Source organism: Haemaphysalis longicornis, unplaced genomic scaffold (assembly GCF_048455015.1).
Source record: "Haemaphysalis longicornis isolate Haplotype H1 unplaced genomic scaffold, Haemaphysalis longicornis Haplotype H1 scaffold_4, whole genome shotgun sequence".
Taxonomy (NCBI): Eukaryota; Metazoa; Arthropoda; class Arachnida; order Ixodida; family Ixodidae; genus Haemaphysalis; species Haemaphysalis longicornis.
Window position 1 is genome coordinate 131,348,356 of NW_027526361.1, and position 24,936 is coordinate 131,373,291.

The following is a 24,936-nucleotide window of genomic DNA, read 5'->3' on the forward strand; positions in this document are numbered from 1 at the left end:
AGCTACCGTTTTTTTTTTTTTTTCATTAAGAAAGACACCTAACGGCCGAAACGTTTCAAGAACGAGAAGATGTTGCGCTTCCATAACTCATTCGAGGCCATTAAGCCAGCCATTATGGTAGCAAGCACGCAGCACTGTTCGTCTACATGGATGCTCCCATAATTACCGTGAACACAACAACAGCAACAACAAACTTGAGTGCGGCAAGGTAGCAGCAATTTCTGCAAACCATGCGGCTGTTAGGGCGCGTTGGTTTATCGCTAAAAAGGAATTTAATAGCAACCTCGTTGTGTGTATAGCTGCTCATTTGAAGTGCGCCGGGCCTCTCGGAAACGGCGCATCAAGAATGGCGTGAAATCGGGCCCTGGAAACAGTCTCACATCTCCTCCGAGCTCGGCAGCAGCGGAGCGCAGCGGCGGCAGGCGCGCTCCTCCTGCCCCTTCTCCCGAGATAGCAGCCGACCGACGACGCGGATCAACGACCAGCTGCGACAATTAAGAGGCGGCCCCGAACAATCAGCTCGCGGCGCGAACAAAGGCCTCCGCCGACTGGCCCCACTCCAAACGACGCTCTTCCACCGCTCTGCGGCTGCGCTGTCGCTGCGCAAGGACCACGTGTGCTTCCCTGCCGAGGAGCTGCACCGTGCGTGCTTACCAAGGCCGCCTCTGTCTGTCTGTCTGTCTGTCTGTCTGTCTGTCTGTCTGTCTCTTGTGAGTGTACATGTGCACGAGAGTGTGCGTGCGCGCAAGCACGCGTCTTTGTGTGGGCCTCTGTGTGTGTTTGTATATACGTGTGCCTTTCTACCTGCGTGTGCGTACATGTGTACGCCTGCGTGCGTGCATAGGCCTGTGTGCGTGTGCCTGTGTGTGTGTCTCTGTGCCTGTATGTGCGTGCGCCTGTGTGTGCGTGTGCTTGTGCATGTGTGCCTCTGTGTGTGTGTGTGTGTGTGTGCGTGTGTGTGTGTGTGTGTGTTGTGTGTGTGTGTGTGTGTGTGTGTGTGTGTGTGTGTGTGTGTGTGTGTGTGTGTGTGTGTGTGTGTGTGTGTGTGTGTGTGTGTGTGTGTGTGTGTGTGTGTGTGTGTGTGTTTTGCCAGTTCGTTCGTCACGTACGTGAAAAGCCGATGACACGCATATCCTTTCAGAGCGGCCGACTCATGAGTCCATTCTTCATTCGGCCGCATGGCACATGATTGGCGGTCACGAAAAGAGGGGTATCGTGACACAGCTCCTCCGCAAGGGGAACGACGGCGTGTCTTTCGAGGCAAGTATTTACTCATCCCCTACGCTATGTCTCAGGCAGGGGAGGATCGTGGGACGATAACCAGCCACTGCTTCTAAGAGGAGGATGGTCTCGGTTTTCATGTCACTGTGCCCCCTGTGACCAACGGGTCATGATGATAGTTATGATGATGCCGGACGTACATGTGCGAGTGGAGAAATTCTTGCCCAGAGCAAGTTACACGTCATATTCCACGTTAAAAGAGACGCATAGATTCGAGGCTGCCAACTTTCCTTGTCCTCGTCAATAAAATGGCGGAACGGACCGCGCGCTGCAGGCTTTTAAAGTGTATGGCATTCATTCATTCATTCATTCATTCATTCATTCATTCATTCATTCATTCATTCATTCATTCATTCATTCATTTTTATTGCGTGTCCAAAACACCACAAGGGCCCTTATATTGGCGCACATGTCATGCCAATACAAGGTAATTCTAGTAATTGCAACATATGTCACTAATATAACTACACGCAAATGACTTAATCGTGAGCACCAATTACACAAGGAGATAATTGAACATGCAAGGCGGAACCGCGAGTCATGGCATTAGAAACAGGTTAATTAAGTTGCGGAATAAAAAAATCACTATCTGTTGAGATTCTATTGCCAAGAATTTGTAGGCGTACATGATGTGATTCGCTGTGGAACGTAGTGGGGGGCAAATAAAGCACAGTGGCGTGTAAATCGCTGTGGAATATGTTAATTAACGCTATAAAATAAATCAGGTGCGTCAATATGGCCATTTAGGACCTCATAGAAAAACATTACGTCACGACAACATCGGCAACTGTCTAGGTAGTCAAGGACTATTATATTTAAAGTCAGTTGTAATCATAATAAACCTTCCGTTCGAGACATCCATGTGCTGAGCATCCATGGCTTGAGTCAGAAGCTTGAAATGAAGTCGGTATACGTACCACTTTTTCATCTGCTATCTTTTCTCAGAGACAAGGTAGCGGAGTTGTTGTTGCTTCTCGTTCCGTGGAAGAGCAACGCAGCCATCCGGTTCACTCAGCACTGCGTGAGAAAAAGAAAAACGGAATGTTAGTTAAGGCGACGGCGGATGCACAAAATCACGACGCTTCCACGGACACAAATAAACGCCCTACCATGCAATTAAATCACCAGGACTGGAGATAGTTGAACGTTTCGTAAGTGACTGGGGCTTTACACGGATGGACCGAACAAATTATTAGTTCCAAGAATAGTCGCCGCAACACGAAAGGCTCGCTGTGTGGAGATACACTGAAAGCGGGTAGATAAGGAAACGATTTCCCAAAAAGCAACCGGGAAAGTGCGGGGTGCGCCAACCTGGGCTTTTCTTGCAGTGGATGCATGGAATCGGGGCGCAATGCATCATGGTATGCCAAGCAACTTCTTGAGAAACCCTGCACGGCCCTGTTTCGGCTTCAAGCAGGCGAGAAGATCGACAAACTTTCTAGACGGAAGGACAGACCACAGATCTCAACCACTTGCTGCGGAACTGTCCGGCCTAACACGACCAACGCACTCACAGCCAACCTCCGCTACCAAAAATGCCAGACCGAAAATGGTCAGTGAACCATCCTTCGAAAGCTTGACAAAACCCCTGAAGATGGTCCGGTATTGTCATCTCCGTTTTATTCGAGAAGCCGGTAGGTATACTGGGCAGCATGAGCGTTTTAGCATAGCGGGTAGCGTACGCTACGCTAGCGGCGGCGGGTACCAGCACCCGACTGCGCATGCCCGTATTTGTTCAGGGGACGCTCAGCCCGTTCTAGGGGCCGGGCGGCCCCCACCACCATGCCCGTGCGCGCATGCGCAGTAGGGTCCCGGTACCGCTGCCGCTAGCGTAGCGTACGCTACCCGCTATGCTAAAACACTCTTATACCGCATGCCAGCCTCCCTCTTTCTGCCACAGTCTCCGTAGTTTAATTTTATCCACCGTCCAACCAGATTTTCTTTTCTGCGATGTGCGGGGAGGTGATCCGAACGATGTTCTTATGGACACAGTTTACAACGACTGCACGCAGCGGTAGAATCGACTTGAACGTTCTATACATTCGCGGTGGTTGCCGTCCCAACAAGGTGCGGGTCACAGCAACAAACAATGAAGAAAAAGAAGAAACGGGTTCGAAAGACGCGAATGCGCTCGTATTGCATCAAAAACAGTCACGTGACTTGTTGATAAAAGTTGTTTGAATACGAAATCAGCGCGACCGACGTTGTTGTCAAAAAGTGGCGGCTGTGGCGCCCCTAGTAGTAAAACAGCGCGTAAATGACAACGAAATAATGATGAAGCTACTGTGCTTAAAGATATTGATATGCTAGTTACCTGAGAGAACACTTTGCTCCCTGCCGTGTTTATGGCAATGCGATTCGCAAGGCGGCATATACTTAACCTTTATGCGAACCAACAAACTGAAGGCGACCGCCAAAAGCCAATCATGAGAAGGCGACTCCACGTGGTTTGGGCAAGGGGTGTTCCGGCGGATGAAGCTGTCCATGACGTCACTGTTTACGGCTAGCGCCCCAGAATTTCCGAATGATTTTTTCTAAGCTGACAAGAATAAAATAGAATCGCCTGTGTCTTACTACGAAAAAGGCCCCCTCGGAGCACAGTAAACATCCGGGCTATAGAGGGACCAGCCGGGAATGCGTTTTCTTGTTTTTGTTCCCAATCCACGGAAACGGCCCAAGCATCTTTCGCTTTGGCTTAGCAATAAACGTCTATTCGTGCTCCTCCTAGTTCGTCTTCTGCTATTGAAAGCCCCAACCAGCGCTCTGGTTCACCATACATCCGTTGTGTGCGGTCCGTAAACAAGCGAACTATCTCGAGCCTTAAAATGATGATTTTCCTGGAAGCTTGCTTCTGCCTGCTGCCCACGTACCTTGGGGGAAAGCCGACCATAGAGATTTTAATTTACTCCCGTGAACTTTAGTGGCAGTGCGTTGCTTTCTTTTTACTTTTTCTCGCTTTTATTTCCTGTTTCAGCCTCCACTGGACATTCCCTGCGGTGTTAGGAGGGTCGGTGGGTTGAAAGTTTATTCATTCTTCCGCTGCTAACTTCCCGCGTTTGTTAAAATCCTCACCAGCACGGAGGCTGCCAAAATTTGCGCGCTAGTCGGAACTGACGATAGAAATGCCTGACGGCCCTTACTTCTGTTTCACACATCGCTGTAGTGGGGGTCACCGCTGGGGCAGAATTTCAAAATTCGCGCGCATGCACACACACACGCACGCGGGTTTGCACCAGAGACGTAAGTAACCCAGCGCTCCGAATGACACTTATTTGCCGCAACAACAGAAATAAAGTTGTCCGGTCATGCGTGATAAACAAACCAAGTTACGCAGAGAGGGTTTCGGATGGACCTCAAGGAATTAACTATGTTCCTTGCAAGGCGCTCAAGCTCCCCGACTCATTACACCTAAAAGATACCCAGCCACGTTTACTCACTCCTCATTGCGAGCAACAAAGCCCCCTCACAGCCAAGTTGCTACAACGTGAACAAACGCCGCCACAGCTACGTTCAACCCAGCTCGAAATATATTCATCCGCATCGCGACGTCCGCTCCGGATACCGGGAACATAAAGGTCCCGTTCACGCACGGACTACACTGAGTACCCCGCACAACCCTCAGGCCATAAGGTATACCGTCAGATCCAGCGGAGCTTCCACGGTCGCACAGTAAGGGGGCACCTTGGAGACAAGCGGCTCGACTTGGACCGACGGGACATACGCGCGCGGAATGCTAATAGGCGCTTGTCAACCGTTTCGCGGAACGGCACTCGCCTTTCATCCGCCGTAGCCTTGAACGCGCGGGTCAGCTCCTCTTAATAGGCTGGCTGGCCACTCGCCGCCGAATCTGCCAAGCTTCGCCACGGGGAAAGCAGTCCCCCCGGGCGACACGGCCTCTCTTCGCCGTCTAATAAAACCAAGAGTCACGGGAAACACAACGGCAACGAGTGGCACACCACCCACCAGCGTTGCGCCGGAGCGCGGAGTGCTGCGTCCGTGGCGTAATAACCCCGGCGCTGCGGCGAGGCGTTACTCGCGAACTTCTATTTCGGGGACACGAGGAGGCAGACAGATGGCTTCGAAAAGCTCGCCGAGGAAGGGGAGAGAACGGGCCAGCTCTCCGCGCGCTGTGACGCCGAATGGCCACGTGCAGTCCTGCGGCAGCGCGCGTGCCTAACGGCACTCGTCGCTATCTCCGAAGAACGGTTCTCCTCCTCCCGTGCGCCGAGCTACTATACTGTCCGGAACGGCAGGCGGCAAACGCGCGGCTAAGCTGAACGCCGCACCTGAACCTAATTTTTTACCAACCATCTCCTCGGCTAAAATGACTACACACAGGTGGTTAAGCGTCACGCTAGAGGAGGAAACCACTCTTACGCTGTTCGCTGTCATTCGTGATGGCCGGTGTTTCCTTAGACAGCGACCAACGGAAACGCGAAACCTGCCTACTAGTGGTACCTTTTTATCGTGTGTGCAGGCATTTTAGACGAGGCGTTGTTGTTGCCACGGGGAGAGAAGGCAACGCGGTTTCAATAGACCAGGAGGGGGGCTTCGCCGAGGCGTTTGGCTACACCTGTTGCAGATGTCGACGCGAAGTTGGCGTACTAAGATAAGTCGTTGAACTTGCTAATTAACAGGTGCCGAAACTTACATTCGGCTTTGAATTTACACGTTTATACAATTCAACGCGACATTTACATATTTCTGAGCGCGATGGTCAAAGCACAAGGGGCGGAGGGTTATATATGGCGCACTCGACATCTTCGCTCAAAGAAAGGCGAAACGTCCTCCGGAAACACGAAGCAAAAAGAAAAATACCGCCTTTCATTTATTCATGACGTCTTCTGAGAACCCGCATGCTGTGGTTCAGGAGCTAGGGCGTTGTGCTGCTGAGCCCAAGGACGCGGGTTCTCCCCCGGTTGCTATACGGCTGCTTTTCTCATGGAGGCGGACAGCGAAAACGTCCGTATGTCGACATTTCGGCGCACGATGAAGATCCCCGGGTGGTCGAAATAAATCGGGGGCCCTCCACTCACAGCCCAGGAGTAGCTTCGGCGCGTTAAACCCCATAATCTCATTTAACGCCTGCTGATGAGCAGTCCAACGTCGTACAATTTGTATCCAGACAGTTTCTGTAAACCACGAGTTACAGCTGTTTTCTGTAACCTCGCCTACTCTGCCGTACAAACTCAAGTAATGACGGGTGGGAATTCGTGACTGTTTCCACCTCAAATGTGAACTAATTTCTACAAGTAAATGAAGTTCGCCGTAATGATAGATTAGTCTCCGCGACAAACTGATCGCAGGATATGAATAAAAAAAAAACACATCGCAGTGTAGATATCATATGCAGTCTAATGTAGATACCATATGCAAGATATCCCGTAGAGGCCTGCGCCTGCTTCATCATCATCACCATCATAATCATCACCACTACCATGGTCGTCATCATCATCATCATTTATTTGATCGATTGATTGTAGGGTTTAACGCGCCGACGCAACGCAGGCGATGAGGCGCGCCGTAGTGGAGGGCTGCGGATTAATTTTGACCGCCTGGGGATCTTTAACGTGCGCCGAAATCTCGTACACACGGGCGTTTTTCGTACAAAGCGGCCGCCGCGGCCGGGAATCGAACCCGCGACCTCGTGCTCAGCAGCGCAACGCCTTAGCCACTGAGCCACCGCGGCGGGGTATCATCATTTATTTACTCTTAAGGCCCCGGACGGGGTATAACTAAGGGCAAGGGGGATGAAACAAGCATACACAAAGGCAACTGCAGACCAAGAACATAAAGCAGGATACAATTTAAAAAATTCGTTTACAGGGCAATAATAGTAACAATAAAACTCGTTGCCCAGCTAATAGCACAATTAAAAGTGGCATAAAAGTGCAAAAGGGGCACGTTTGACAGCAGAAACTCACCTACAGCAAATAAGCGCATTCGAAGTGAAAAAAATCACAGTTAGAACCAACCTAACCTAAACACGGGCAAAACAACCCCAACTGCAAAAAAAAAAAAAAAACACTAATCACATATGCTTAGCGCAGCTAACCTTCGCGCACGTCAGACACTACTTGAGGAAGTTGGTTTCATCACAAGACATTTTTTGTCCACGGACACGATTGAACCTTGGGGGTGCAATCGTAAACAGCTTCGCTCTAAAATGCCCAGTTAATCAGGGAGCCAGGTTCGCCACTTACGTGTCGGACGTAGCCAATCCCTTTATCCCTCAAGCTCTCATTTGCTGCAACTTGGCTGGCATTTGTTCTCTTGGCCGCGGCTGTCTCTCGGCGGCTACGGGTGCCAGGCCGTTCGCGTCGTTGCGGCGTGGGCGGCCGGAAACGCTCGTGCATGCCTCCCCCTTCCCCTCGGGCACCGCTGTCTGCCTGCCTCGGCGCGGGTGAATAGCACGAGCGACGAGTGACGGCGGCGGGACGGACGGTTGCAACGCCGCTGGCAAGCGTCTTGCTATTCTACCGCCCACCGTTTCCGTTATCGCGCGCGTGGGAGGAAGAACGTCGGCGAAAACCAGTTCACCCGCAACGGGGAACAATTACTAGTAGCAACAAGTTAACCAGGTGGCTTTGCACCCGTTCTCGGGAGACCAAATTGTCTCCTAGCACGCGTTATAGGGACGACCTTTCATATTCACGTCAATTTACTAGAAGACGCCCGCGCTATCTGGAACCCTAATAAATTCCTGGAATTAACACGCTTCATGATCAGTTCAAAAAAAATCTTTCATTTGCCGCCGCTTCGATTGGATGTTTTCACAGTCATCCCACATAGCTACACGAGAATTAAACACCTGGCCGAACGCCGTGATCGAGAATGTCAACTTTCGCATATTGTTACGAATACTCCGCGCTATTTATTAGAGAACAACTATTTGTCTTCTGATAAATTGAAATGTATAAGGACATCCACAAACTTAACCTTACACCTTTTCAACCACATACTAATCTATTTAGGTGCAGCTTCTTTCCTCTAACAATTGAAAAACGGAATGTACTTGCAGGTGAGATTAGGTCATTGCCTTTAGAAAACTTTTTTTGTGTAATTTAAATTGATTATGTGTCGTGAATTCTTGTACACCTTCATTCAGCCTTCATTTTATTTATTGCTACCTGCTGTATCTGAACTTCGCGATACATACGCGAGTTTTGATGAGTTGTGAATTATGTCTCTATTGATCTGTGACGAATAGTGCTACTGCACTCCATGTACATACACATGCTGCAGCCCAGTTGGGCTGCAACATGTATAAATAAATAAATAAATAAATAAATAAATAAATAAATAAATAAATAAATAAATAAATAAATAAATAAATAAATAAATAAATAAATAAATAAATAAATAAATAAATAAATAAATAAATAAATAAATAAATAAATAAATAAATAAATAAATAAATAAATAAATAAATAAATAAATAAATAAATAAATAAATAAATAAAATAATGACCTCTCGCGCCTTCTACCTGCCACGTTGCCATTTCAGTTCTAACAAGTGTTGACCTCCGTGGTGCGGACGACTGGAAATATTTGTCGGCTGTAGGTAAGAAAACGACTCAACAACAGTACCTCTGGCTACAGACTCCACACTCATTTCACTTCACGCGCAGGAGGTGTGATCGGCGCGTTTGAAGCCCCCGTCAATGAAAAGTACGACGGAATTCGGCAGCTTGCGTTCTAACACGACCTCAGAAAAAGTCGAAGTCTTTGAGACACGCGAAAACACTCAGCATCCTGTTGCATCCCTGGCGACCAATGAACCTGCAATTGCCGTATGAAGATATCGCGGTTTATCGGTGTTGCTTTGGCGTGCCCTTAGCATGGCTCATGCGAGCGAGCGAAATTTCCTTCTCCGTTATCTACATTTTTCGACGGCGAGTTTTCTTTCACCACCCGAACTCATTCTGCCGACCACTGCAAGGCAAGAAAGGCCGAACCTGTAGGTAAAAACCTTTCACCCAGGGAACCATGCCAGCAAGACGAAATACCACTTGCTCACGATGACTGAAAAATTAGAACTACCTTTGTCAAAATTTTCTAGGCCAATCTTAAGCCACTCGACCACAAAGAATTTAAAGAATAAGCTTTGCCTTCAAACGTCACACAAATATTTTATGACAGTAAGAAAGAAGGGTGTTTTCTCTAGCTTTTCGGCGTGAAACGTTCCAGCCTCGCTCAGGACGTACGCTTGTACATTGAATTTTTTGCGGCCTGCGTGTTTCCGGCCTGCGTGTTTCCGGCTTGGCCGAAAAAATTTTGACAAATACTGTACATGCGGCACAGCTTAAATAATAATACCTTCTCCATTCAGTAAATAAATAAATAAATAAAACCACGAATCAATCAATACCTTATTGATTGTAATGCATTTGACTGTAATGCACTTATGAAGAACTTGCTGCTGGGCGAGTTGGCGTGAACGTTTTGACATGGTTGAAGCGCTAAAAAATAGACGGACTCAAGGTCCGTCTATTTCTGTCATCTTTCTTGTGTCCGTCCATTTTTTAGCGCCTCAACCATGTCGCAAAGCTGTAATGCATACTGTTCATTATTTCCATTATAATTATTATTGTTGCGGATTACCACATAAGACTCAGGCGAAAGCGGCAAAAAAAAAAAAAGAGAGACCGGATGAAACCCGCATTGCCATCCTAAATAACCAAAAATGGCTTTCTGGTTTTAAATTTGAATTTGAAGGAAAATTCGCATGCCGCCTGCACATGCTAAGTCCACTGACATGGGTTTAGAAGGCGTACATGCCTGTCACAGGCGAGGTGGACTCGGAGCGTAGGCAATAAACGTAGGTTCTCCTGCCTCTCGCAGCCTCCAAAATAAACAAATCAGCAAAAAATAAACGCTGGCCTCATTTTCGCTTTGTATGGAGGAAGGGGAGATTTGGAGAGGCGAACAAGCAGACAGTAGGGATAATCATATTGCCGCGAACACGCTGTGCTAATGGCTTGTTTATGTTTGGTTGTCAATGTCTAGCCACGCACGGCTGTTCCGTGGTGTTCCTTATGGCACCAAGCTGTGCCCTGGGCGATGCCATCTGATCGTGGAAGATTGCAACGTGTGCGTCGCTGGATTAGTTTACTTTGGTGTGATCGACAATTTTTTCGGTGTGACTGCGATGCGCTCCAACGTAAATTTACATGCACACCAAACGTGTGGCATTCGGTTCGCCGATTTTCAACAGCCCACACGTCATTATGTTTGACTAATGCTGCGATGTCTGTCTTTTCAACATCTTCGGCAGCACAAGTTCACCATAATCAATTTTATCCTGTTCATAATCCGTGCCTCACATCGGACTGCCTGGCAGTATACATAAGTCATAAATGCAGGACGGACAACGGAGAGCCCCAATGGTACAGCAAACGGCGCCACTTTTAAACCAGCAGAATTTTCGAGCTCAGCTGGAGACCTTTGACAAACCCTGTTCTCCAATGGTCGCAACTTTACTCCGACAAGCAGGTGGCCAGGGAAAAGGAAAAGAAAGCCACAAATTCGGGATCAAAGAACCGCGGCTTACATTTTCCAGAAGCCACTGCGCAGCCAGACACACTGGAGCGCGGTCACAGCAAAAGTGGGTGCTGCTGCGATGGCCTATTCGGGTGCTTTTCACGACCACAGTCGATACATCACCGAGCCCAGCCTAAAGAGTACCCATGCGCTTGAAACCTACCTAGAGTGGATTTGCAAGTGCGAACCACGCGCCACAGTAAAAAAAAAAAAAAAAAGAAAAAGTTTAGAAACCCAAACAATGAACGCCCGGCAAAAACGTAGCAGAAACGCACAATGAATGGATGATGAATGTTCCGTTGTACCGGACCGCAATTGAACAAAGAGGAGGCGCTTACGTGCGGACAAGTTAGAAGAAAGGGCTCCCTCCTCGCGCAACAACACAAGGGGAGGGCGGAGCGCCTGCGCGTATGTATACGGTCCCTCGCACGTGAGACAAAAGACGCAAGAGCTGCCGCTGTTCACAGAAGCGCGTCACGTGACTGGGTGCATCGGCATGCGATTCCCCGTAACTGTGTCGCCGATTGCGGCGGCAGCGACGACCGCGCGCGGTATGCGCACGTCTCTAGCGAGCATATGTGCGCGCGGGTGTCACCGGGTAATGGATCACGCCATTGCCGAGAGAGTGGCCCGCGCCTGGGCGACGCCGGCGGAGACGATTCTGCTCGTCCGACTAACGGTGTTTCATTTTGAGAGTCCACAAAAAAAGTTTGGATTAGTGAGACTGTGGCGTCTGGCTCGACGTTATAGGCGTCATCAATCTTGGTATAGTTTGGGTGTTGAGAAGTTGGGATTTATGAGATTGGCGGTCGCGCCATGTTGGTGTCATCAATCGTGGTCAAACGAGATCCCATGAGACGCTTCGGGTACAGGCTGTGCGAATAGGGGCGGGACTCAATTAAGCTTACCTTCACTGAAAACAGTGTGTCTGTTTTGCAAAAAAGAAAACAACGGAATGAAAAGCAAGTGGTAAAGGAAAAAAAATGAGGTTGAGTAGCCTGGAGGGGTATATTAGCGTCCCACTTTTCCAGAGGGCGTACTATACATTTACGGTACACTCTAAACTTTTTTACACCCTTTTTGGTGTAGGGTAAGTGGAAAAAGGGTGTTGGGAGGCCATTACACCCTTATTCGTAGCGCTGTACTCTTTTTGTATAAGAAAAGTGTGTTCGCCAACTTCAACAACCTTCGTTTTTGGTAGGGTGTTTGTTAGAAGGGTGTGGAAAACGTGTTCAGCTCTTGATTGATTAAGCCATGCACGCATACATAATTTCACTGCGAAGTAGAAGAGATCCCCTCATACCCTTCTTCCCACCTCGTAAAAAATGTTCAAAAGCAAACAAAAAAATTGTTCGTCTGCAATGATCGCTCATTTCCATATACGGTGCGCCCCCTGGCCCAAGGTTGCCTTTGGCACGTGAAACGCCGATTTGAACTTTTAAAAATGCAGAGACTATATGTACACACTAAACGTTTTTACACCCTCATTGCCTAAAAAAGTGCAGTAAAAGTGGAATAAGGGTGTTGGAAAAGTGATTACGCCCTTTTTCTTAGGTTCCAGCACCCTAATTTGTAGCTTTACAGTCTTCTTGTGTGGTTAAAAGGGCTGCCACTTGAAAAGGACCGACTGCAACACCCTTGGTATTCTGTACGGTGCAGAGAAGGTGTGAAATACGTGTTCAGTTGCAAAAAAAAAAAAAAAAAGCGGAGCAGGAGGTTCTTTCGGAGTTGCTACGTTTTGCTAGGTATTGCTAGGCTTTGCTAAGTTTTGTTAGGTTCTGCGATGTTCGTGCCAGGCTAGGCTAAGTGGTGAGGGGTGAGGACAAGTTTAGCCGGATTTTACGAGGCTGTTCAAGTGTGTCCCCTGCACTGACAGCGTATCAAAGGGTCAAAACGAGCTAGATCGACCCCCCACCTCTGCTGTTTCTTCAGCCGTGCCCAACTAGTAAAAGCTTCGCCGTTTTCTTGCGTTTTGGTATCCCAAAAAGACTAGGACCTTTGAAATGGTATAGTAAGAGGTGCGCATACGCATGCGCCCCTTGTGCTCACACTGGAAGAGGCGTGAAAGCCGGCTTCACTGTTATAATACCCTATCTGTGGTGGTGCACCCTTTACAGGCGGCGCAGTGTTTTTCTTTGTATTTTTTTGCTAAAGCCACCCAACCAAGCTCAAGCTTAAACAGCTCCACTGGTAATAAATTATGCCAATTCATATTGTTTTAAACAGTGCGAGGTACAAAACATCCCCCCGCTTGTACAAAATGTTCAGTCCTCCCAGGTAAACGGGTTACTTCCAAAGTTGGAGGTCTTCTACACCCTTTTTCCTAGTTGGCGGTCTGTCACACCGTTTTTCTTGGTTTCCAACACCCTAAAACCGAGCTTTACAGCCTTCTGGGAAAATGGTGTGGAAATAGTGAGCACCCTTCTTGGTGAGTGTTGAAATGGTGTAGGATACGTGTTTGGCATTTAATGAAATTCTATGAGTCATTGAACGTAATAAATACCTCACGATTAAAAAGTTCTTGCAAATACGCATGCTGACTTGTATATGCTCGCATTCAAATGCATAATCCCCAAATTAGCGGTAAAATATAATTTTTGCGGCTAGCCCATTGACTCTATCAGATGACTTTTCCTCTGCTCGCTATAAAAGCAAGAAGAGCAGACGTATTTCTAAGTATGTACTCGTTCTCCCCGTGCATCCCGTTGGTTTTCTTTCTCAATTAATTTGTGGGTCAAGTGTGACTTGTGCGTGTTGAATGTGTCTGTACGTCACGCTGCGCACTCAGCCGATACACACTGCCACGTGTAGCTGCGCTGCTCCCCCCCCCCCCCTTATTTTAGGGTGTTCACAAGCACATACTTGTTTCATCCTTACAGCATTTTTTTAGTCAAAAACCTTTTTAATTAAGGTACGCGGCATGGGACAATATTTGTACACCTTTTCGGCCAATGACGGCGTAAAAAAGGTTAGCGTCTAGACTTGGGTACACGTCAGATTGAACATCTATCATTCGAAAAGATTAGACAGTTTAGCCGTATACTAGCTGCACTAGCGCAGAGAAAGGTTTAACACAATGATCTTTCTTGAGCTTCAGCGGCTTAAGCACTGCGACACGATATCACAACTCGCATAGCAGTTAGCCCGAGGCAGGTGTCTCGAACAACGCGATAGCAAGAATCCACCGCACCTCCCTAAGTAAGTCTTTCAATTTCTCAAACAACGCGATAGCAACAGTGCACCCCACCTCCATAAGCGTCAGAGACTTCCCTTTCTGCGATTATTTTTTATTTTCACAAGCAACGAAGAAAAGAAACGTTTTAAGGACCGCAATAGTTCCAGAACTATATAGTGCAACAAGAGGACAATCGGCGGGCGAAGTGTGTTGCGTGATGAATTTGATACAACCCAGCGGTAAATTTTCGCACGTGTGAAAGATTCCCAAGGTTTTAAAAATTCTAGTGCCTCTTGTTACATGTATCTCGATATATATTTACCTCTGGTTATATTTCTTTATTCCACCCAGAACGGTTGGTAATAGCACTCGAAAGCATTAGGAAGCCAATGTCCTTGATACGCTGACACAGTCTCTTGCTCCTTGAGTTATTTTTCTTCCTCTTTTCATTGATTATATGCATACGCCCTTATGCAACGCCGTTTTCTTCGCTGCCAGGATGTACAGACACATAATCTTTCCTGCCACTGGCCGATACGTGAGTTTGCTGTTGTTGCAGCGTGTGTGCGACTTTTTACTCACACACTCGCACACACACGCTTCGCATCCCCCTTTCAAAAATATGCACATGCCGCGGCGTCGCCTAACCCTATGGTATTTCAAATTACCCCTGCGCCATGAACAGCACCAGAAACTGTGATATTATCAGAATTATCATCATCATCATCATCATCAAAGCGGCAGCCCAAGCAATTACCTTATCGCACGCAGTATCATAACCATTCACCGGGTTTCCGCCTACGTGACGTAACCTGTCAATGGCCCCGGCCCATTTCGCAAGGGCATTAGACGTCGCAGTCGAAGCGGCCAAGAATAATTGACTGCTAATATAATGCAGCGGCAGCCCCACCGACTAGGACCGCTATGGCGTTGTGAATGCGGGGCACGCGCGATCACAGGCGGTTAACGTAACCAGGTTAACGACTACGCTCAGGCGACTCGTTCGCTCACTGGTGACCGCCTAATCGCTTCCGTTGCCAACAAGCAAACAGGAAGAGAACAATGCTCAGATGTCCCGACGCAAGACTTTTCGGTTCGGAACAGCCTCTCAGCCTGACCATAGGCAAGGGCGCCTACTATTTGGCGTAGTTCGCAGAAAGCGGCAGCTATGGACTGCACGCAGGACACTGGACTGCAGGACTGCACGCATGCAGCGACACTGCACGCAGGAATTCCAGAACGGCAAGACAATTTTCGCGATGAATGGACGGAAGTTTTTAGCTCTCTGTACCAGTGCTAATGTGCGCCTACGTGCGATGGCGTGCGCGCGAGGGAAAACGAAAGTTGCAGTGCCAACCAGTTATCTGTTCAATCATGTTACATATTAACACGCAACATGCCGAATCTGATTACATGTAAATTCGGGTTTACAGTACCACTTGGAACTTGTTGCGGGAAAGCAAAAAGCTGCAAGTAACAAATGACATGTAAAGTGGAGTAGAAAAGACGACATTTTAAGAGATTGTGCACTTGCCTGAGTTGCATGTCTTCCCTGTTTGCATGCAACTCGAAAGCTTACCCACGAATTAGGTTTTTACAGACGGGCTACAAGGATAAACTCAGTCTCTCTAAAGTGGGTGGCGCTTCATGGATTTGCGGATAGGGTGTTAAGCCTCGTGTATTTTACACGATGATGGCGTACCATCTCATGTACTCACCGCGAAGGTAGCCGATAGAAATGTGGCCTTCTTAATCAATAATTACATCTGCCGCATCCAAACAAACCTGCCCACTTTCAAAGTGAAAAATCTGCAGTGTTCTTGCGCTGTCAGGCGTATCGCCTAATAGCTGCCTCCAGCATTCTAAAAGACAAAACCCAGCGTCCTTGTGGAGCTAATCACGTAAGCGATAAAATGCCTTCAGCAATCAGCTCGGGATTGACCGTATCTCCGGAAAGCGCAGGCTATCACTACGCGCACGAAAGAGCGAGAAACAGACCTCCCACTCCACTTTATCGTGACGAAGTTCCCACGGGTATCGTCACTCCGAAGCAATCTCTGACGCACAGCGCACGCTCCTGTATGGCGGGAACAAGGAAGTGACGTTACCAACGGCTGCTTTTCCCATGCAGGGCCAACAATATCACCATTGTCGTTTCTGCACTGATCTCGCGCAGTGTCGAAATCATCGACTAGTCAGTGTTTTCGAAGTAACGCTACCGATGCGTTGTTAGGCTTAGTGGCTGACTGATAACAACTTATAGCTTTCAGTTCCAGACCAGCCGGTGGGGACATGTACGTCCCTCCATTCTACACCCTCGAAGCCTCACTAAACGCTTGCTGTAACCAGTGCCACCCCTCTGGTTCAGCAACTGAGCCTTGCCGATGAAGAGAAAGAGAGAGAGAGGTGAAACGTTTATTTGAAATGAAAAGGCTTGATCGGGCTAGGGTAGGTTCCCTCCTCCCACGGGCCCGGTTTCCTATGCCCCAGTTTTGGCCCCAAAGATCAGATACTCCGAACCCCAGGATCGGAGCCGGCCAGAGCTGCCTGCCATAGCTCATGTAACTCTGTCTTGGTGTTTACTGAGGGCCGTATAATACGGCAACGTCAGGATGCATGGAATAGGGTGGATATTTAACCGCACTTATTACATGCGTTTGCTAATTTCTCGCGAAACATCTTTGATAGTCTGAGGATGTCGGGATGGGCGTTCGTCGGTATTTGTCTGAGAGACTGATTCTCTGCAGCTGATAAGCTTTTATCTGGCGGAGAAAAGAGAGCTCTGGCTTTTCTTCGAATGTTGAGGCGCTCACCGAAGGTATTAGGAAGGGGGGTGAGTAAGATACGACTACTGGCTGAGCGGTTAGGAAGTTCTCGCGCAGTTTGGTCCGCTTTCTCATTACCCTCAAGCTCCTCATTTCCGGGGGTCAAAATGGTGTTTTAAAACTTTGTGATGTTGAGAAGTAAAAAAAAAAAACATCAATGCAGTTCGTTTTCGGAAGGGGTTCGTTCATCCAAGGTGAACGTCCTTGCAGTGCGATAAACTTGTCCTCGTGCAATGACCTCTTTTTGTCCTTTTGTGGTGCCCGTTTAAGTATGCAATGTTTGCTGCAGGCGAGATGCGTCAAACAACGGTCAGGCGTGAAAGGCGGGAGAATGAAGCAGCAGGCGCCGCAGAGAGGAAAACAAAATGGATGGCGCCGAAGATGGAACAATGGCGCAGACAGGATGCATTTTAAATTCCTCGTCTTCTGTACGCAGCTTTATCTCGTTTCTTAGAAGGGTTCGCTGGCATTGGCTGGCTCTGATGAACCCTTTCCACTTCGTTTCGTCGGCGACTGGCTTCGTACTGAGTGTTTTGCTCTGAGGTCCTGCTGCACGGACAACAAACACGGCGATTTAAGATAAGATGTGTTCTTTTTTATGATGGCCTTCCGGTTAGGCAGGACTTTTGTCCAAAACAACTTATCACTTGCAGGCCATAGCCGCTTGAAAAGTTCGTGCCACTGGGTCACTTTTCGCTCATTTGCATGTGGCGTTGATCCCTCTGTTTATAAAATTGCAGAATAAAGGAGATGGGGCTGTGGGCCTTACAATACACCAGCTTCTAAAATATACATATCTGTGAATGCAAAAGACGCATACGAGGAAAGGTGGAAGGAAACCTGGGAGCCCGTATCGCTCACACTTTGCCCCTATGCAATGCTGACAGGATCTTTGAAGATTGTCGTCGTCATTGCCACCATCACTTTCACCAATCCCTTTTCCTCCTCCACCCCCCACTCCTCCTCCTCCTCCTCCTCCTCCTCCTCCTCCTCCCCTTCTCTTTTTTTTATCACACTTTTACCAGCACGTGTATAATTTTCGAAAAACATGGCTTCGCGTAGTTTGACGAATGTATACTTATGGGAGATGACATGCCGAAGGGAAAAAGGCTGTTGCTATGAGAAACGTATGACAGGAAAGCGCCTAAAATCTGAGGACTGGGAAGCACTCTTACTATTGTTCATTGTCACTTCAGGGCGCGCATGTCTGTTTTTTCTGTTGTCACGCAGCGCTAAACCTTCGGTTAGGCTCGACGTCAAAACTGAATCAAGCTCGAACTTTCATCAAGCTGTTCTGCAGTTCGGTAATGACTCCAAGATGGCGATAAAGGCAATCGCTCTTTACCGAAGTGAGACTTTTGGCAATGAAGAATATTGCCGCCAAAACGCAAACATCGGACGAGTTCATTAAACAACAAACGTATAATGGGTGTTACGTACTGGCTTATACACAAAAAAAAACATTTCGCTACAAAGAAAACAAAAGTAAATCTGTCTGCTCTTCTGAACCGACGATGTCACGGGCTTGATTTCCAATCTCAGTGACGCCCGGGTAGTTGGAGTGGATTGAACTGGATCCGAATTGCACCAACGACGCCGGTTTATACGTTTCGTGATTGCGAAGAACTTTAGGAGGTAAAAATAATACACAGGCTCTGACTGTAGTACACATCATTTGGAGACCGCCTTATAGGGTAACTGAAGTGAACTAGTCATTTTTCTTATTCCCGGCTGAATGCTGAAGGCCAGTCCATGTAATCCCCATATTTGACTATTAAGCGAACCCGTAGATTCTCAGTTCACATGTACAATGAGCGGAAGTAGAGAAGACACCATGATGTATTACTCGCGGACGCTGCACCCCGCAGATTTACATTCGCAATGCTTTTCTATGCCGTATCAGCTTTGAATGTTATGATTTCCTGTATTTGGTGGTTAATATCGGTTTTTTGTTTGTATACGCCCAGGTTGTGGAGGCTAGCAGACCGAAAATTTCAAACCTGAAGATTTTCCAGTGTGGAGCGCTTGTCGACGTAAGCAGGCAGGCGGGGAAGGTGGTGCAAGGAAAACAGCACTTTCCAACGCATGTTACCCAATAAAAAGTGAGTATAAATAGGCCGGAAAGACAAAGGACATGGCCTTACAACTTCTAGACTTCAATCTTGTACGGTGATTAGCCAATATCTACAGCTTACTTCAGCGCCACTTTAAATCAACAAGTTGAAAGGCGCGCATTTAAGTTCCTAAGTTGCTGAGCGAACGGCACGACACAGACACGCAATGCTTGCAGCCAATAATGTCACGGGAACCTTTGAAATGATCAACTGCCTTTTTAACAGCCGACTTTGAAAAGTAGACTTCTGAGGCATAACTTCTGTGTGATATAGAAAGAAGAATTCAGCTGTGTGCCCGACGGGCACCAAATACGCAGCCTCCACACGACTCGTGGAGCTCTAACAAGTGAGCCACCATTGCCGCTTACTCCCTCTCGACTTGTGCGACGATTTATATGTCAACTGTCCTGGGGCGATTCGACTAACACCGCCCCTCGACAGCCACGGGAAACGTACATAAATCAAAGCCGTCTTCTTAAGAGACAGATGCCTAAAACGCGAAGCTTTCTCCCATGCAACTTCATTCAACTACTTCAACCGTGTCGGGTTGGTGCATAGGATCGGCACCAGTTTCATACCGCGAGGGACCCAGGTTCGAGTCCGACCACGGAAATCGCTTCTTATCTTGAGGCGCTTGATGTGCCTTCACTTATCAGCGTCGTTGTTTTCTGAAATCCACTGTGTGACGTAGGCTTTTCGGCAGTGCATTTCTTGCCAAGCACAACACCGTCAGTTAGACATAGATGGCTTCGCTTTAAAAATCATTTCCAAACGGCCGTCGTCACGTCGAACGTGTCAGGAATCGAACGCCAGGATTTTTTCCCACGTAATTATACAATGGCCTTTCTCAACAGCCGGAACCAGAATTGTCTTCAGGCGGCGCGTTACAGTAATATGTAAGGGGCCGTAGATACCGTAAACGAACGTACCACATAAAGCTGCCATTTCACAATACCGTGGCAATTTTGAGTAGATATGTTGTCGAAAAGAGTAACTTTAACCGCAGCATTGACTTTTTTGAGTGAAATACAGACACACATTTCAGAAAAATTCACTGGCGTGCCACAGGCAAGGTCCCACGACAGAAAACGTTCAGCGTGGTGACGACAAGTGAGTACAGACGCGCTACACCTCCATCGATTGTGCTCCTTTTTACTACCTACCGTGATTTTCAGTTTTACACGGGTATCTGACTTTCCGGTCGGAAAGAAAGATGACGGAGAGAATAATGCACGCTCCGGATGGCATCCGAACCCAGCAACCTTCAAATAGCGGCGCCGCGCATCGCCCAGATAGGCACGATACACTTACACCTCCATACACCTAACATGTGGAACCGAATACAGCCGCTCCTGTGGCTCACTTGGTAAAGCGTCGTACGCGTTATCCCAAGGTTGTGGTGTATCCGAAGCGTCAGTAAACAATCAAGTATTACCAAATAAAACACCTTGCTAGACTAAACAAAATCGAGACCACAAACGTGTCTTAGGTCAACGGATTCACCCTCCCCCCACCCTCTCAAACGCCGCATCTACTCGATCACCAACAACGACGGTCAGTCCGACCGGTCAACTCTGGGAAGACCCGCGTTCATTGATCCTGACTTCCAAGACACCACTTATCTCTGTTTTTATTCACTCTGGCTTGTTTTTCCTTCAGAGTCCCGTCAGCGTTTACGTAGTACGTATTACGTATGTAGTACGTACTACGTATGTAGCACGTACTACATACGTAGTACGTATGTCCTGGCAGAGGCCTTTTCAGCTTTCTTTTTCCACCGACGCGCTTTTCTTGCTGGCCTTGTGTTCATTCGCCTTCTGCTACTGGCCGCATCCCCTCCAGACTTCGCTCTCTCAAAAATACATTGCACTTCGTTCACGTGAGCACCCCGTTCGCCGACGAACTCGTGAGACAGGGAGAGAGAGCCTGAGAGGAGGGTGGAAGGGGTGTGTGAGAGAGAGAGAGGGGGGCGAGCCAGGCATTCCAGCCGAGTCAGCTCGCGGTGTTGAGGGGAACAAGTTTTCCTTTGAACCTGCGCTACGAGCGTCGAGTCAAGGCAGCCGCCCGAGCTCAGCCACTCAGACCAATGGCGACGTTGTGGAGAGGAAAGGAGAACATTCGGAGCATAGGTACATGCATGCCGTGACCGGCATGCGATGCATGCGCAGCATGCGCGATACTTGCGGTGCAAGGAATACCTCCCGCCCCCGGAGCTGCTTACATACAGATATACGTTTTACCGGTTGCTGTCCGAGTGGCACTAAAAATGTTATTCTTAGACCTATATTTGGAAGTTACAATACGTTAGAACGAATAATACGGTGGAATAGCTGCGATGGGGGCACAGGCCAATCTTTGCCCTGAAATTTGCTACCGGTGGTCATATTAGTGACAGTGTACCAATAAAAAAGTTCCTCAATCTCTGATATAGTTTGTTATTTACAGGATTACTACGGTGGAAGAAGGGGCCTCGGTTATGCCACTTCTTCAGAAAACATTTGAGGAATCTTGAAAAAAAAAAAAAAACAAAAAAAATTTTTAGGCTGCCTCAAATAAATGTTTAATAAAGCGACGTACAACGAGGAATGGGCCATCACCAAAATATTCACGCCCAAAATTGTGTTCACTGAAGAACTGCTTTCTCCTAAGAAAACATCTCGCAAACTTTCTCGGTTCCCACTTGTTTCTCTTGTTAAAGCTCCCTTTGAGCCATCTAATCTGTCGCGTCGTGCCTATCCGCTACTTAACCGCGGCTGAAACATGCACAAATAGATAAAACAAACACCCGCAGGTTAATTTATACACCAGAACGTGCATAACATTTATCAAAAAACGCATTTTTTCGCAGTGTAAAATGATACGCTAGCGGCGAGCAAAGCAAAACACATTCCAATGGTTACGTCACCTCTTCGGGTACCTGCAATCGACCATCGAACCTCACTGACTCGTTCAACCATCCCGCGTAAACTCCAACAGGCAGCTACGCGTTCGAAACAATTCGTGTGCTACATAGCCTTCATAACACGTAATTTAAAGTCATTTCAAAACTATGACTCACAGCGTAATGCGCCATCGCCGCGTCGTTCACCGCCCGTAAGAAGCCGCTGCGGTCGCTGGCGCGGTCTGAATAAAAACGGCCTATGACAGCGGGCTATCCCCTACCCGCCGAGTCACGGCATTCGTGGAGGCTACGGTCGCCGCCGCCATGTTGCGCCGCATTGCGTACGCCCTCAAGTAGGGGGGCCGAACTGGCCGAACGGTGGGCACGCACTCGCCCCTCAGCCTCCGCCCTTTCTCTCGCCCCGCACATTGCAGAACAAGATGGCGGCGAAACAACGCAGAAAATGCCCGTCGTCCCAAACAAAGAATGCGGGCACTGCGCGCTTCCTCGAGAGCACATACATTTAAGGAGTTCGATCCGTATAGAAATTAAGTCGCTGTAATTACACAAAGAGGTAGCGCAACAATTCAGCTAGGCAAAAGGGGTATTGTAGGAGCGGCAATCAGCCCCACGGGCTGGATTTCGCGCGTCGGCGACCTCATGTATAATGCGCAAAAGTTGTTGGCGTGTGTCTACTCTCCGCCAACGTAGAGACCCGCACCGGGTCGTCTACCCGCGATTGTTCAGCGGCGGCGCGCTTGTCAACAAGAGGAAATGCATGTGTAGATAACCAGCAAATGAAAAGAAAGTTCTCGGAGCGCACCTTGCGGATAAAGGTCCCAAGGATTCCCAGAGAAAAATAAACAGAAATACCTCACATGACTAACAGAATGCCAATCGCGCATCTTTGCACATCTTGAAGGAAAGCTGCCACGACTATGCTCGTATATTCTTTGTACATTCAGCCGGTACGTGATGGAATTCTCGGAGATAGCTTATACCCCGAACGCCGGGTAAATGGGTTAGATAACGTAAGGTTTCGTCACAGCTGATACTACTGCAGATAGTCCGTGTCCTCTTTTGTGCCTACGGTTTCCTCACCAAATTTCTGTATTTGACTTCACATAAATAAAGATGTGTTGTTGAGACCATGTGGCGCGCATATAAAGATAGGAGATAAAAGTACTATATACGCGATAAAGTGCGTAGATGGGTCAAATGCATCTCTTCAGCGGCATCTCTCAGAATAGCTGTGCTATGTGCATCACAAGAATACCTTTCTTTACTCATCACATAAAAACTCACACATAAACTCCGTTCGGTCGTTTTGTGACAATTAAGCCTCGCGTACGCCTGACCCGATGAACAAAGAACGGAGCGGACTGAACAAGTCGGAATCGAAACGCCCCTTCACATGAGCTCTGCGCTGAATAAACGCCAATAATTCAACTTGCTTGAGATAGTTTTGCGGTCGCCTTAGGTATTTGGCAGACGAAGTACAAAGAGACGGTGCTGTCAGAACGTGCAATGGTGCCTTGCGCGAAATTGCGTCATGCCAGCGACGGCACTGTAGGACCTCTTTTGGCGTTATTTTGCGGCTCAAGTGTGATATCAGTAGATTCTAGCGATTTGGGATACTATGATTTAATTTCCGTGGTAACGTCATACGCTGCTAGAGCTCCCGCTACGGGCAACACGTTCTATAGGCCAAAGAACTACTAGAAATCAACTGACAAATAGAACAAGTTGTATAAAGTTGCTTCCGAACCACGGGACACCATTCAAAAAATGACGGCAGTTGCGAAAAATGGTGCAATGTAGAAAATGGTTCAACTCACCTTGACAAGTGTAGGTTCCATTGCGAGCGGACAGGTGCGTCACGTGCGAGAGTTTATCTTGGGATGATTGCGCCGAGTCCTTTCACCGCTCTTTATATACACAGTCACGTCTTCTCCCGAAGGCGCTCGATCGATGGCGTCGTCTGCTCCACGCGCGCGACGCATCTCCACGGCGGGCCCACAGACATATTGCGTTCCGAAACAAAAGTGGAGCAAAATTCCCGCAGCTTGCCGAAGCCCAACGACAGTGATCGCAGTGTCGAACCCAGTAGCAGCAGCACACGGCGAAAGTGTCGTTAACAAAAAACGAGCGGAGCCGACGAAAAGGAAAACCGTTTGCGGTCAATTGGCCGCCACAACTGGACCGGCCGCCGCCGATGAAGCACTCGCACCACGCACTGACGCCGCAGCCGCTTGGCAACTCACTTTTTATGCGGCGCGCTCCAAGTTCTGCGTATCGACATCACCTCCGAGGCGGAGAGAGTGCGGCGGCGGCCGGAAGTTACGAAAAATAAAAATGGCGCCGGAGGATCAGAGCGCTTCTCTCGTCTGCTGCTGCTCCCGACGTTCGCGCGGGGCGTTTGTGACGCACAGACCGGCGGCGTGGAAGCTGTCTCTTTTCTTTGACCTGTCCCCATTTTTTTCTGTTTCGTCTATCCCCTCTCTTCCTGCCCTCTTCGAGAAGCGAGGGTCGGAAGAGTTGGCCGCTCTCAGTTTGGAAGCCCAGCCAGGCGGAGAGGAACCTCGGCTCGGCTCACGCATTGTGGCCGCGACGGTTCTTAATGGTTCATTTACTTTGTTCCTTTTGCGCTGTTTCTAAAAGGGCAGACGCTCGCGCGTCTGGGCCTGCCCCGGCCGGCGGCTGACGCTGCACGTGATGACGCGTTTCTGCGCTTAAAAGCTGGCAGCGCGCAGCGTCGCAGCTGATGGCCGGCTGGACCTCGTTCCACCTCTAGCGCCTCCTGGCGAAGTGCGGCTTAACCCTTGGGACAACCGTGACCTTCATGGGTGGTGGCTGTGAGCATCCGTTCCATTGGTGCAGCGATAATTGCGCAGTGTTAACTCGAATATGCACACTCGCGCGTTTACGTGACTGCAAGGCCGGTGTTTGCAACACTTAATTCTGCCAAATAATACCGGCGTTAGCACGGACAACTACAGGGACGATACGGGACGATACGTTTGTTTCTGAATTGAATACCGCTGGAGCGTCTTCCCGAAATTAACCTATAGACTTGCACCGCTTAATGTAACATCGAAGCGTCCGTATACCTCGCAA

The 24,936-nt window shown here is 48.4% G+C and overlaps 1 long non-coding RNA gene across 1 annotated transcript in view; it reads right to left on the reverse strand.

Annotated features, from left to right (window-relative positions):
- LOC144179377 (uncharacterized) overlaps positions 1–24,089 on the reverse strand; it is a 93,458-nt gene extending 69,369 nt beyond the window's left edge. Inside the window, exons 1-2 of the long non-coding RNA XR_013324214.1 lie at positions 23,658–24,089; positions 2,199–2,298 (exon numbers count right to left, since the gene is read on the reverse strand). This is a non-coding gene — a long non-coding RNA (uncharacterized LOC144179377). The remainder of the gene's footprint in view (positions 1–2,198; positions 2,299–23,657) is intronic.
- Positions 24,090–24,936: the final 847 nt, after the last annotated feature.